The 13,512-nt window shown below is 41.1% G+C and overlaps 1 protein-coding gene across 13 annotated transcripts in view; it reads left to right on the top strand.

Annotated features, from left to right (window-relative positions):
- The first annotated feature begins 243 nt into the window (after positions 1-243).
- The window catches only part of NCALD (neurocalcin delta), a 476,669-nt gene continuing 463,400 nt past the window's right edge, over positions 244-13,512 (top strand). For 7 of the 13 annotated variants that reach the window (XM_077167378.1, XM_077167377.1, XM_077167383.1 and 4 more), the window contains exon 1: positions 507-729. The gene's annotated coding sequence lies outside the window, so the exon portion shown is untranslated. Of the gene's footprint in view, positions 459-505; positions 730-977; positions 1,016-13,512 lie in introns of those variants that run through there. The other 6 variants (XM_077167386.1, XM_077167381.1, XM_077167391.1 and 3 more) reach the window with 4 other exon arrangements.

The raw sequence follows: 13,512 nt of genomic DNA, 5'->3' as shown, positions 1-13,512 counted from the left end.
TTGAGCAAATGGATAAGACCATTCACTCAGCATTTGGTAACATTATGCAGTGGGTGGCAAGGGGAATTAAAGAGAGGGTCTTCAGATCTCCTCCTGGATTTTTAGTAAGCCATCCCTAGACGGTTCACTGAGGACTCTGGGTGGGAAAACAAAAAACAAAAACGGTTGGTCGAGAGCAGCCCCTCCCACCTTCCATGCATGATGATCCAGAGGTAGCTTTCCGAGGGACATTTGAAATGCCTTCCTGGCTCCCTTGAAAGTCACTGATGGATGGCTGGGAGCCCAGGACCCTCCTAACTGAAGACCAGAAGGAGGTGCTCTAGGTTGAATCTGACCTCGACACGCCCCAAACAAACGATACCCGTTGGAAAGCACCAGTGCAGCCTGGCTAGAAGCCTGGGCGGAGGGCTAAGACTAGAGGGCACAAGGGGAATAAGCTCTGTGGCATCTACGGCAAGGTGGGGCCATCCACTGCACCTGCAAACCTCGCGCCTCAGTCCGCCCCCCCACCCCTACATCGCACCCCAGCAGTTCAGTCCACTCGGGAGAGGCTGCTCGCGGGGCCACAGTTAGGGTAGGGGGTCCGCGGCCAGGAGGAGAGAGGCAGCTGGCGACGCTGGGGAGGGGGGCGCGGCTGGCGGCGGCTGCTGTCCAGGGGGAGGCGGGCGGAGGGAAGGAGCTGCCGCCGCCTAGCCCGCAGCGACACAGACGCTGGGAGCGGCCGAAGCGGTGAGTCGCAGCGCCTTTTCTCCGCTTCTCCCCAGCCAGAGCGGAGTCGGAGTTGTTTCTGGGGCGGTTGTGCCGGGGGCTGCGGCGCCGGCAGCGGCTGCTGGGAGGACTGGCGTGCCCTGGGCGCGGTGGGCGCAGGGGTGGGCTCGAGAAGTACGCGGCCATGAGACAACGTCCCTATAGCCTCTTGGTGCAATTCACCCTGTCAGCTCTCCTGTCTTTCCCCTAGTGCCTCTGAAGGAAAATAAATCAACCTCAAAGACCCAGAGGATGGGTGGCAGAAACGGCAAGAGCAACTTTGAAGAGGGACGGGCAGAAGCGCGCGGGGCAGGCAGGACGGGGTTGCGCTGGCTTGTAAGGGGGCGTTCGTGAGCCTGATAGTCTGGGGACGGTTGGAGCAACCCTTCCGGGGACGGCGGTTGGGCTCAAGGGCACCTGCTTGTTCCCGGGCTTGCGGGGTCTGTCCTGAGAGGCCTCAGGAGGCCGGTGGGAGGAGTGGGCTCCTGGGGAGGGGGCTTTAGGAGAGATCGAAAGAAACTGGTTGAGTAGGGAGGAGTAAGCGGACTGGATTTTATGCTCACGTCCTGAAAGATTTGCACCTCTTTTCCTCCCAGATCGGGAAGGGGTGTGCTGGGGAGATGTGTTTAAGTGTTTTTCAGTGCATACCGATTTATTTTTAGTTCCCAGTGAAGCAGGATGTGCAAAGTGGGTTGTATCAGCTCGGGAGGGGCAGGAGGTCTCCCTGTCCGCAGGAAATACACAAGTTTCTTACCGCAGATGCTTGCTTTAACTTTAGTGCACGGAGAAAGAAAGCCGTTTGACTCCCTGAAGATCTCTCAGCTAGGGTCATATTCCTTCCGCAGATCTGAGTCTGCAGGCAAGGCCAGCTATTTGTGCTTCTGTCCTTAAACTCTGCCTCCAGTCTATGGTACATGTTCTATTCCATAGAACGAATAGTGTGAAACACAGAAGTAGGGCTACCAAGGTCTTGCTCTCTGAGAAGGAAGCCACACAAGCTTGTTCAAAGTTTTTCCAGTTCTGACTGATTTGAAAATAACAGACCTGAGCTGTTCTATTGCCAAAAGCAGAGAGCACTCTGGTTTTTTTTTTTTTAAAGTTGTTTTTATTTGTGAGACTTTTCACTCCAATTGGGAGATGCTTGTGTTTTTATGGCCAAATGCAGTGATACAGTGAAGGTGGTAGTGACGGTATCATGGTGGGAGGGTCAGGGTGGCAGCCAGGCCAAGTACAGACAGGGGGATGCACTTTGGAGGAGGAGGCTGAAAGAACTAGAACCTAAATGTTAAGGTATCCAATCTGGATCCCTGGAAATTGCCCTAGAGTCTCCCCCATTTCCACAGTCAGTGCCCAGCCCAGAAGACTCTTCTCTATAACTGCCCTAGGAGAGTCAGCCATTATGAATGTTAGGATTGTGGGCTCTGCAGCCAGATTCTCAGATTTTTTACTTAACCTCTCTCTGTTTCCTGTTCTGTGGCATGAGATTGATAAATAGCTACCAACCTATCAGGGTTATGAAGAATAAATGAATTAATATATAGAAAGCACTTAGCATAGCACTTTGTCATTAGTAAGTGCTCCATAAATGTGAGCTATCATTGTTATATGTCCTTCTCTCTCAGTTCCTGCTGCCACTGACTTGATTCTTATCATCATCACTTCTTGCACAAATTGCTCTAATTGTCTTTAAACCAGGCTCCTTGCTTCCAATCAGGCCTCCCTTGCATTAGTCCATTCTCTAAATAGCAACTAGAAATTTTTAAGAGACAAATCTAAGCTGGTCTTCTGCTCAGTTTCCTTCAGAGGTTTTCTGTGGCTCAGGTGAAGCAGGACCCCTTAATGTAGCACCCAAGGACCTGCCTGATCACACCCTTGCCTCCCTCTCTAGCTTCATCTCCCACCCCTCCCCCAATATAGCACCTACTCAGAACCCTGAGCTTCTGCTTCTGTCATCCACTTACCCTTCCTGGTCTGATCAACTCGTACATTCTTCACTAGGTGGCTGCAGCAACTGCCCCTTTCGGGCAGACCTTCTGGCACTGATTCTGAGCTGCCCCTTCCTTAGGCTCCCACGCAATCCTGCACACACACTTTTATCACCTTCTATTTATCAAACTTCCCTACCTGCAAGTACCTTGAGGGATGGATTCTGATTATCAGTAAGTGTTTGTTGAATGAGTACATGAACATCATTAAGGAAAGTTCAGTCCTTTTCAAGAAAGCCAGAAGAATCATGGAGAATAATAGGCAAGAGGATAGAGTGAGGACTGAACCCATTTTTATGTAGAATGCTCTACCATGAAAAATTTGGGGAAATGCTAAGAAACCAAGGGTTGGTAAAAATAAATGTGGCGTACTGTCTTGGAAACATTTCAAAGTTGTTCTTTTAATTGTAAGGGATGGAATGACAATGGAGAAATGCAATGACATGAACTCTCCTCTTATTTCCCATTAAAAAGTTCAGGCATCTCAGATTTGTCTGTTGGAGATAGAAGTCCATCTTTTTTAAGGGGTCATGCAGTGAATTTGGTCCTACAGACAGAGGTGAAGATCATACACAAGGGTTATTCCTTGGGTTGTAGCGTCCCTTGGAGTGTGGATTTCAGCTTGCCCTGGGGTTGGCGTTATGAGAACAGGAAACCTACTTCTCTTACTTTCCTTCTTATCGAAGCTTCTCTTACTTTTCAGAGAGTTCACTGTGTTCTGTGAGTGTTTTTCTGGCTTAGTGTTTCTAAATGCTCTACTTCTGGCTCCAGAAGCCCTGCAGAGAGATAAAAGACTGCCTGGTTGCCAGACTCTAGAACAGGAATTTTTGTCCAGCTGAGAGAGCAAAGAATAATTCTTTTTACATGTTAAGGGGTTGTAAAAAACAAGACAAAACAAAACACAAAGCATATGTGATAGGACCATGCTAGCCCTTTTTAGGAAAAGTTTTGCCAAGTCACTGTTATAGAGCCAGAACAAATGATGGAATGATGTATACACCAGGAGAGATGTATAGACCAGGCAACTCTGATTCTTTCCTTCTGTATTTCATCTTCATGTGGGATGGGGAGAGATTTCATTTCAATGATGTCTATTAGGGATATACCGGGTCCCTTTTATGGTCTTTAGTATGAGTTTGGATACAACCTGTGGTGGTTTCATCCTGTCTGTCATCTCTGATTGGTTGGTAGCCACTACTTAAAAGCTGGCCTGAATAGGACTCTAAGGTTGGGTTTAGATTCAGCAGGAAAGAGTGTTGTAATCAATTAGAGATGTCTATCAGAGTATGGGTTTAGGAAGTATTGGCTGATAGGCTCCTCACCATCCCTACATCAGAGAGTGTCACTGGACGACATGGGAGGTAGAAATCAGAAATCAAGCACATGAGTTAAAAATGATGCCTAGTGGTGGTGCAATGATGGCTCAGCAGGTAGAGTTCTCACCTGCCATGCCAGAGACGTGGGTTTGATTCCTGGTGCCTGCCCATGTTAAAAAAAAAAAAAAGGAAAAGATACCTAGAAGAAGTCTGGAACTTTCAATCATAACAATAAACAATCATCACAGTAACATTAATAGCTCCTACCATTTATTGAGTTTGTCCTATTTGCCAGTGCTGCACATGTGGGATCTCATTCAATCTTTGTAATAACATTTTTCAGAAAGTACTTGTTTAATTAGGACTCATTTCTGTTGCAAGTTTAAGGAACCACCAAACTGAAGCTATTTTAAGCAAAAAGGGGACATTATTTTAGCACTGATAACAAACTCAGTCCAGAGGAAGATACTTCAAGTTTGTTTTGATCCAGGGAACAAGTATTGTCACCAAGACCTGATTTCTCTCTCTCTACTTTTGTTGGTTTGCTTTCTTGGAGTTTGTGCCATTTTTAGACCCCAAATCATTGTAGGATGGTTGTAAGAGCTCCAGACCTTACATTGTTGGTCTTTAAATCCAGTTAGGATGTGGGAGTCTATCCCAGCATTGCTCAGAATGAGTTGCTTTGACTCCTTGGCTTTGAGCAAGTACTCTGCCTATTCCTGTTGGCCAGGGGGTGCCACACATTCTTACACTTGGATGTAGATTGCAGGTTTTATCCCTGGGTGTAGGCTGAGGAGCCAGGGCAGGGGCAGTTCTCCAGAAGAAAATTGCTTTACTATCACCAGGAGATGGGCCAATGGATTTTGAATTGTAAAGCCACAGATGTCCACTATAGTACTGTTAGAATTCCCACTTCATAGATAAGGAAAACATGATTAGGAGCTCTTTAAAGCTTGCTCAAGGTCATAAGACTAGTAAACAGTGGAGTTCTGATTTGAAGCTCACAATTTATGCACTTAGTAGAATTATTTGTGACCAGAACACGTGAAATAACTTGAGTGTGAAGCTCTATTCTTTTTATTTCTGAAAATATAGCTAAATAACTTTAAGAAGTTTTAAACAGAGATTGGCTAGAGAACATGAGAAAAATAAGGACACAGACTTCTTTGTTTGGAGTTTATTCACTTATTCACCCAATACCTTCAACTTGTTTCTAGAGGCTTAACACTGTGTTAGGTTCTGTGGCTACAGGATGAATAAATTCTAGTCTCCTGTTTTTAGGGGTTGATGTTTCCAATTTGAACATGTGTGATAAAATCAGGTTGGCTAGATCATGGGGCATATGGGGAAGTGCAGGAGCTGACCCCATTGTTCATGCAGACAGTGACCTTCTCTTTTGTTCACTGATGTATCCCCAGCACAGAGCTTTGTGAAGTAAGCCAGCAATCAATATTTCTTGAATATATTCTTGGTATGTAGGGACAGAATTATGAAGGATAATGTTACAGTTTGAATTTTATTCCAAAAGCACTGGGGAACCATTAAATATTTGTTACATGTGGCCATGGCATGGTCAGAAGGAATCTGGTATCAGAGTGGAGGATAGAAGGCAGGGAGAGGACATGGGCAAGTCCCCGGATTTAGTTGCCTAGACAAAAGAGAACCTACTATGGATATGTTTTTTTCCCCATATCTATATAATTGATGATCTACCACACTAAGTGGTATTGAACTTAGGGAGGAAAAGTGAATATGGCACTGAGATATCTCATGGTCAAGTACTCCTCAGACAAACTGACTGCTGCCAAACTGTGGCCTGGCAGGGAGACCTCCAGTTGAGTAAGTCCTCAGACCACCTGGTTTTCTGTCCTCTGATCTTCTGCTGGCACCTCCCATTGGCCAAACTAACAAAAAGCCAGAAGGCAAGAAGTCTTGTTGATGTAGGGACTATCTTGTAGTCCGCAGAAATCAGTCACCCAGGGCCAGCAGAGTTGAGCAGGAAGTAGGGTGGCTCCTAGGGGCAAAGAACATTATAATTATCCCTACTTACAGAGAAAGAACTGAAACATCAAGAGGCTGTGTGATTTAACTAAGGTCAGTAGCTAACCAGTTGCAGGCCTGGAAATTGAACCCCAGAAACCTGACAAATGATCAGAACATTTCTTCTGTATATAAAGTTGGATTTGGAATGATAGGTTCCCACCAAACCTGTGTGTTTCGATTTTTGGAGAAAAATCTGTTTTTAGAAACTTGACTTGGTGTCAAAATATATAGTGGACATCTGCGCAGGTTTTCCCTTCTCCCTCCACCTCCCGAATGACATGTACTTCAGGCGTGTTTCATCACTGATTTATTATATTTAGATAAAAGTATTTTGTATATGTTTGATGGGGGAGACAATATGCTCTTGAAACACATGTGAAAAAGGTGTAATTTTTATTTTTAGTTGAAAGCTCCAAACAAGTTGACAGTGTAACCTAGTTGCTTGAACATTAATGAGATTTGGGACTGCACTGAAAGAAGAATACTATTCATAACAAGGAAGATGATAGTTTCTTTCTGTGCCATCTTGGCTGCGACAAGCTACAGGGATGACTCACAAACTGGAGTGAATGAAAAGGACGTTACCTAGTAGTGGGTGTGGGAACTACCTATCCTAAGGCATGGCTGAAAGACTCTTTAGCCCAGAGAAGGTCTGTTTGGTACCTGATCATAACTGTCTCCAAATATATAAAGTAACACATTGAAGAAAAAGGATTAGATCCACTCCACGGGGCAGAACTAGGCCCACTGTAAAAGGAAGTTCTCATGCTTTCCATTCTTGGAGGTCATGAAGCTGAGACCATGAGTGAGAGATGAAGCTGGGACCTGGTCTTAGTTTCATGTGGCTGCTAAAACAAATTACCAAAGCTGAGTGGCTTAAAACAGCAGAAATATATTCTTGCACAGTTGTAGAGGCCAGAAGGCTGACATTAAGGTGTTAGCAGGGCTTTAGTATCTGGTGACAGCTGGCATTCATGGACTTGTGACCACATCACTCCAATCTCTGCCTCTGTGGTCCTGTTGCCTCCTCTTCTATGTCTGTCCTCTCTGTGTTTCTTGTAAGGATGCTTGCTGTTGGATTTGGGGCACATCCAGATAACCTGGGATGATCACATTGCAAGATCCTTAGCTCACTTACATTGCAAAACCCCTTTTCCAAATAAGATCACACTCACAGGTTCCAGGAATTAGGACACGGACATATCCTTTTTGGACCCCCATTCAACCCACTGTAGGGCTCGTGAGTGGAGCACTGCAACCCTTGATCCTCTGATTCTGTTTATGATACACCCTAGATTTAATATCTGGAGTCTAGGTTCTCTAACACATTAGAGGTTTCGATTTGAACTTTTATTCTAACTTTAAATAACAGAACAAACAAAACACTTAATATCTAACATCCACTTCTTTAAGAAATGGAGGGGTGAGTTAAAGAGATTGTCAAGTGTCCGTTTGATCCCTGCCTCGCCTGGAAGTTTTCTGTGTTTTGTGTCGCAGAATGGCCTAAGAGGAAATGAACAGAAGAAAAGGGCATCCTCTGCCCTGTTCTGGCTTCTTACCTGGGGCTTTCCAAATGCTTTTTAAAAATATAATTCCTTAGAGGAAGGTTAAGGATGTTGAGTCTTTCAAAAAAGGGAAACAAAAGCAGTACAGGCTCAGGTTTCAGAAAGCACTGGCTTAAAAATATTGTTAGTAAATGCCACTGGCCCATCATTGAGCCTTTTATCCATATAATTTCAGTGCTGATTTCCAAAGTGGGGCCTGTATACAGAGGATGTACAAGACAAAGTAAAGGGTAGCTCTGGCAATTACCTGGCTACTTCAATGACTATAGCCCATCAAGTGGAGTAAATCAGGAAAGCCCACTCCAGGGCATAAACTATTCTGTTTGATTGTCTGTGTATATCACATTAACTGGCTAAGTGCCCAAATCCTGTGCTGTGGAGAGGCTGCCATAATTAAAGTCCCTTACTCTTCAGGGGGCAGATAATTTTGGTTTCTCAGCTACTTTACAGTTTGACTTCAAAAGAGAAAAAAGAAAGAAAAAAAGTAAAATGCCCTTCTATTTTATCATGAATTATATTCTGCCCAAACACTGTTACTTGGTTAATATTAATGTAGGATCCATATGATATGCTATTACAGAATTTAGTCTTCCCAGCTGAGGAAAATGGTTTACCTTGCACAAGGCTGGCTATGTAATTTGCAAGACCCACCTAGTACAAAATGAAAATGGGGTGGGGGAACTTGTTAAAAAATTATTAAGAGTTCAGAGATAGTGATAACAAAACATTGAATTAATAATGGGGCCAATATAGCATGGGGCCTTGTGTGACTGCCCAGGACGCACTCCTGTGAAACTGGTCCTGGCCTCACTTGTGTGCTGAGGATGGCATCTTTTTGTCTACCTACCTAATACTTTCTTGACTGCCATAGAGTGACCAGGTCACTTATCCTGCTTGTCATCATTGTCCTCTGATTGCTAGTATAATTTGACCAGTAGTAGATCCAGCAGGAGATAGGAAGATGGGAGAAGAGTAAAGTAGAGCATTTATTGTCCAGTGCCTTCTGTTTGGTTGTGTGTGGTGGGTGGGCTGCCTCTGCCTACCAAAGATCACAGCTCTTACTAGGTGGCTCGCTCCATGGAACTACCATGGAAGGTTGGAAATGGCTTTCTTAGTCCTGAACTCTCCTTTACTGGTTTTCTAAGCCCTTTATTACTCCTTTCTCAATAGCCTCTTCAACAGGACGTCTCAGTAGGATTGAAAAGCACCCTCTAATTCCAATTTGGGCCCTAATTGATTCAACAGTGCATTGCAGGTCAGCAAGAGAAGCTGTTGGCTATGACAACAGGTGACTTTGCTAGGCCAACTCTTTATAGAACTGAGCAATAGGGAGGAAGTATTATCACATCTTCAGTGGTGAAGAACATGTGCTTGCAAATCAGCCATTTGAATTCTTTGGTCTGATTTGGAGCAAGTCATCTCATCCGTAAAATGGACATAATGATATTCCCTTGCTTCTAAAATTGTTTTGAGGATTAAGTGAGATCATCTGGGTATCATACTTAGCACTATGACTGGTATACAGTAAGTGCTCAAGAAGCAAGTTGATATAATTATTAGTTCTATGGAGTGTCCTACTCGAGGGACACACTGTCTACTTTGTCTCTGATCTGAGCTAAGGCAATTTATGGTCTGAACTACAATAAGGATTGTCAGTCCTTTACTGTTTCACTGTTGTTTTGGGTGTATTTTGCTTTTATAAATGTTTCAGTCTCAATTAGATTGTAATGTTCTGAAGGTCAAGGATCCTATTTTATAAACTATTCGTACCAACTTAAATTCTCAACCTAGTACCTAGTACATAGTAAGTGGTCAAGAAATATTTCTTGGCTGAATGTAAGGTGGTCATATAATTTATCATTCACACCAGAACATTTCTGAGGGTGAAAGGGGATGCTTTTTAATAATTATGCCAAAACAATATGTGCAAATGGGGACTGTACCAGGCAAAAAGGGATGGATGGGCATTCTAATTAAGTGGGACTTAGGGTAGTTCTCCAAATATGATTTAAAAATTTGCCAGCTCCTTTTTGTATTAGTCTGCTTTTGGTCTATGAGATAAAAGCATGAATTAAAAAAAACATAGAAAAATATATTTAATCCCCTTTGATAGATTGTTGCCATGAATTTAATGCAGTGGTTCAGGGCTTCTTAAACAGATAGAGACCCTGTTATCCTACTTTATTCTGGATATCTATTTACAAAGTCTCCTTCTGTACCTACCTTTTTAATGTAGTCTCGTACTAATTGTCTTTCTTGCGTTAGTGGTCGTTTACGTTCAAAATAAGACAAAAATAGATTTATATTCATTTATTTTTCTGAACATCTTTGTCTCTATTTCTGGTTGCCTGGGTGACATTTCCAAGAGAATGTGTGCTAATCTGCTATTATTAAAACAGAGATAAGATGGAAACTATTTTTAGCTCCTTCTATACCTTTCTTTTTCCCCACAAACCATTTAATTGGCTTATTTTTCCTGTTTTTATAATCTGAAGGCCATGTATACCTTCCTTCCTCTAGTTCTATTTTAGAGACTGTTTACATTTTTGAAAACTAGTATCATAATTTATTTCGGTACCTTCTTCATTCAGAATTGTTGAACGTGTATTGAGAGTGATTCATTTGATTGGTTAATTTTTTTTTTTTTTTTACAGATTGTCCAAAACAGGCTTAGGCAAAGGATATTTTTGGTATAAAGAAAAAAAAACAAAAAACTGGAGGCAAGTTCTTTTGTATTGGAAAGAGTGTCTCCACTCTTTTTGGAGCTGGATCAACTTGGTTTCAGTCCTAGTCCTGTCATTTATTAACTATGACCTCCTGGAGCCTGATTCTTCAGGTGATAATGGGGATAATAATAGTGTCTGCCTCTTGGGTTGTTCTGAGGGTGAAGAAGTTTAACTCGGTTAACAAAGGGAAGCATCAGGTGCAACATCTCCCTTACAGAAGGCACCGATGCTGCTGCTGATCTTTAAATAGCAAAAGTACACGTGCACCATCTTTAAGAACATAATTCCATACCTGATATTTACTAAAGAGTTAAATGAGGGGGGTCATTATTCTCTTTTTTCAAATATTTTTGCTTTTATAAACATTTCAGAGAATATCTTTAATACTGTTGATCACATTTGCTATGGATATTTCCTTAAGTGGGCAAATGTTTCATTGTGATTTCTTCTACTGATATAAGAGCCTGCTCCTTTTACAGGGTTTGACAAATACTCAGCTCAGTCTTCTACGGGTTTAAAAAAGTTGCGTACCTTTTAAAAAATGAAGAGCTAATACACTAAATACCCTTTAGTGTATTTATATTAGCACTGAAATAAAAAAAAATCTAATTTACATCCAGACTTTTAGGAATATAACTGTAGTGCTATCTCCTATAATCAAACATTCAGAGGCAGCTGTTGTTAATTTGGCGATATTTTCTTTCATTATTTCTATGTTCAGATTTTTCTAAAGATTTATGTAAAGAAACGTATATGTAAAACACATATCTGTATTGTTATGTAAGGGGATGATTTGAATGTTTTTCTTCCATGGTATGCACTTGAAAGTGAAATATTTAGTTTATATTCAGGATTAGGGATAAGATCTGAATATTGCAGGTAGGGATCCTAGATTACGGATTTACATTATATGGCAAATTTGAGAGAAGGGATGGATTTTAATTTGTTGCTGTTTAAAATTGTCTAATATTGGGGTATTTTCCCTTGGTTCTCTTAAGCCCTGAGTTGCCTTGTTTTTCTATTTTTTTGATGACAGGTTGCCCTTTATTGACCAAGAATTTGTATTGCTGTCCTAAAGAATAAGGAAGGGGGGTGAGGAGATATGCACACATGTTGCCTCAGACATCTAATCTAAATTTTCTCTAGGACATTTAAAGTAAGAGTTCTTTGGCGGGATTTTTCTCTGTGACTTGTCGGAAGGAAAGGATCAGGATGTGGGAAATCTGCAATGTTGAGTTCCCACCACCTCGCCTTTGGAAGACTTGATGACCATTTCCATGCCGGGCTAAAGGACAGGATAATGAGACTCAGAAGAGTCAGTTTTGACTTAAGCTTCTTGGGAAACTTTTATCTTTCTAATCCAGGCATTTAAAGAGTATATTCCTCACATCTTGGATGCTGTTTACCCCTGTTATAAAAGTAAGGTATTATTGTGAAATAAAATATGCATGATATGGAAAATAGAAAGAAGAAGAAATATCACCCATAATCCAAATATTCAAAAGTAATCAGTATTAATATTTGGAATACATCTTTAATTTTATATAAAGATTTTTTCCCTAGTTAGTCCTATTTATATATAATTTTGTATTATTTTTTTCACTTAGCCATATGCTATAAGCATTTTACATATTCTTATATATTCTTTGTAGACAAAACCTAACTGAGCATATAATATTCCGTGAAATGTACATATATCACTTTCCTTGGCCGTTCCATGATGGGTCATTTTGTTTTTGTAAAAATAATTGTTTTTTTCTGTTATCATTTTCATACAGTTCTTTTGTATTTAAGATTATATCCTAGCATATATTTCCAGTGCATTTAATGCATTGAAGGTTTGGACATTTTAAAAATCTTGACACATTTTGCCAATTTGCTTTCCAAAAGAGTTAAAACAATTCATGTTGGGTGATTGTGTTGACTTCACATTCTTTTCCCTTGCGTTGTATAGCATCACTTTGAAATGCTTTTACTGATTTGGCAACCCCAAATACTTTATTTTCGTCTGTGTTTCCTTCATTAGTAGTGAGGATGGGCATTTTTCCATATTATCGTATGCTAGTTGCCATTCTTCTAATTTTAGGTTACTTGTTTCTCTCAACAACTAAAATAAAAGATTTAAAAATTTTCATATTATAGAAGTCATATATTCTTGTGATAGCAAGTGATATAATTCAGCCCAAAGATACCCAAAGGAAGAGCTCTCCTAGCCCTTCCCTAGACCCATCCTTCAAGGCAGCCAGTATTTGAGGCCGGGGTGTGCGTTCCCACCTTTCTCCTTGACTGTGCATTCAAATACACGTCTTATAAAGATACATAGGGCTTGTTTTTTTTTTACCAAAATGAAGTCATAATATACACATTATTCTGTCACTTGGTCTTTGGTATTTTAGTTAAAATATGTATCATGGGCATAAGATCTTTAATAATATATAATAAAATACTGTTGATCACATTTGCTATGGATATTTCCTTAAGTGGGCAAATGTTTCATTGTGATTTCTTCTACTGATATAAGAGCCTGCTCCTTTTACAGGGTTTGACAAATACTCAGCTCAGTCTTCTACGGATTTAAAAAAGTTGTGTACCTTTTAAAAAACACATTATTATTGTTTAGTTCAACTATAATTTATTTTGATGTATGATAAGGAGAAAATGAAGAGCTAAACTGACTATTTTTTTCCTTTAACTTACTAACCAGTTGTCCCATTACCCTTCATTGAATGGTGTTTTTATTTTTTCCACTTTCCGTAGAGCAAGTAATGTCTTTTATTTGTGCTTTATTTTTATAAACAGGAGGCTCTTTTCTGAGAACAGGAAGATGTTTGTATTTACCTGGAATTAGATGTTTGCACTGCGAATAACCTAGTCCCCTCAGGCCCAGATCTTTGCCCTATAATGGAAACATCAGGATGCTGCCTGTGTATGTAAAGGGGCCAGAGTACTTCTGTAACAATATTTCATTTCCCTCCTGCATTGCCTTATAATGATAGGGTGGCAAGTATATCTCGTTTTACAGATGAAAAGCCCAAGGAAATCTAAATGATCCACTCAGGAGTATTCCTTTTTTTCCAGCCCAATATTTCATTATTTTATATTATTCTGTCTTTGTTCTGTCATTCCTTTC

Source organism: Tamandua tetradactyla, chromosome 6, assembly GCF_023851605.1.
Source record: "Tamandua tetradactyla isolate mTamTet1 chromosome 6, mTamTet1.pri, whole genome shotgun sequence".
Classification (NCBI taxonomy): Eukaryota; Metazoa; Chordata; class Mammalia; order Pilosa; family Myrmecophagidae; genus Tamandua; species Tamandua tetradactyla.
This window is presented reverse-complemented; position numbering and strand designations above follow the sequence as displayed.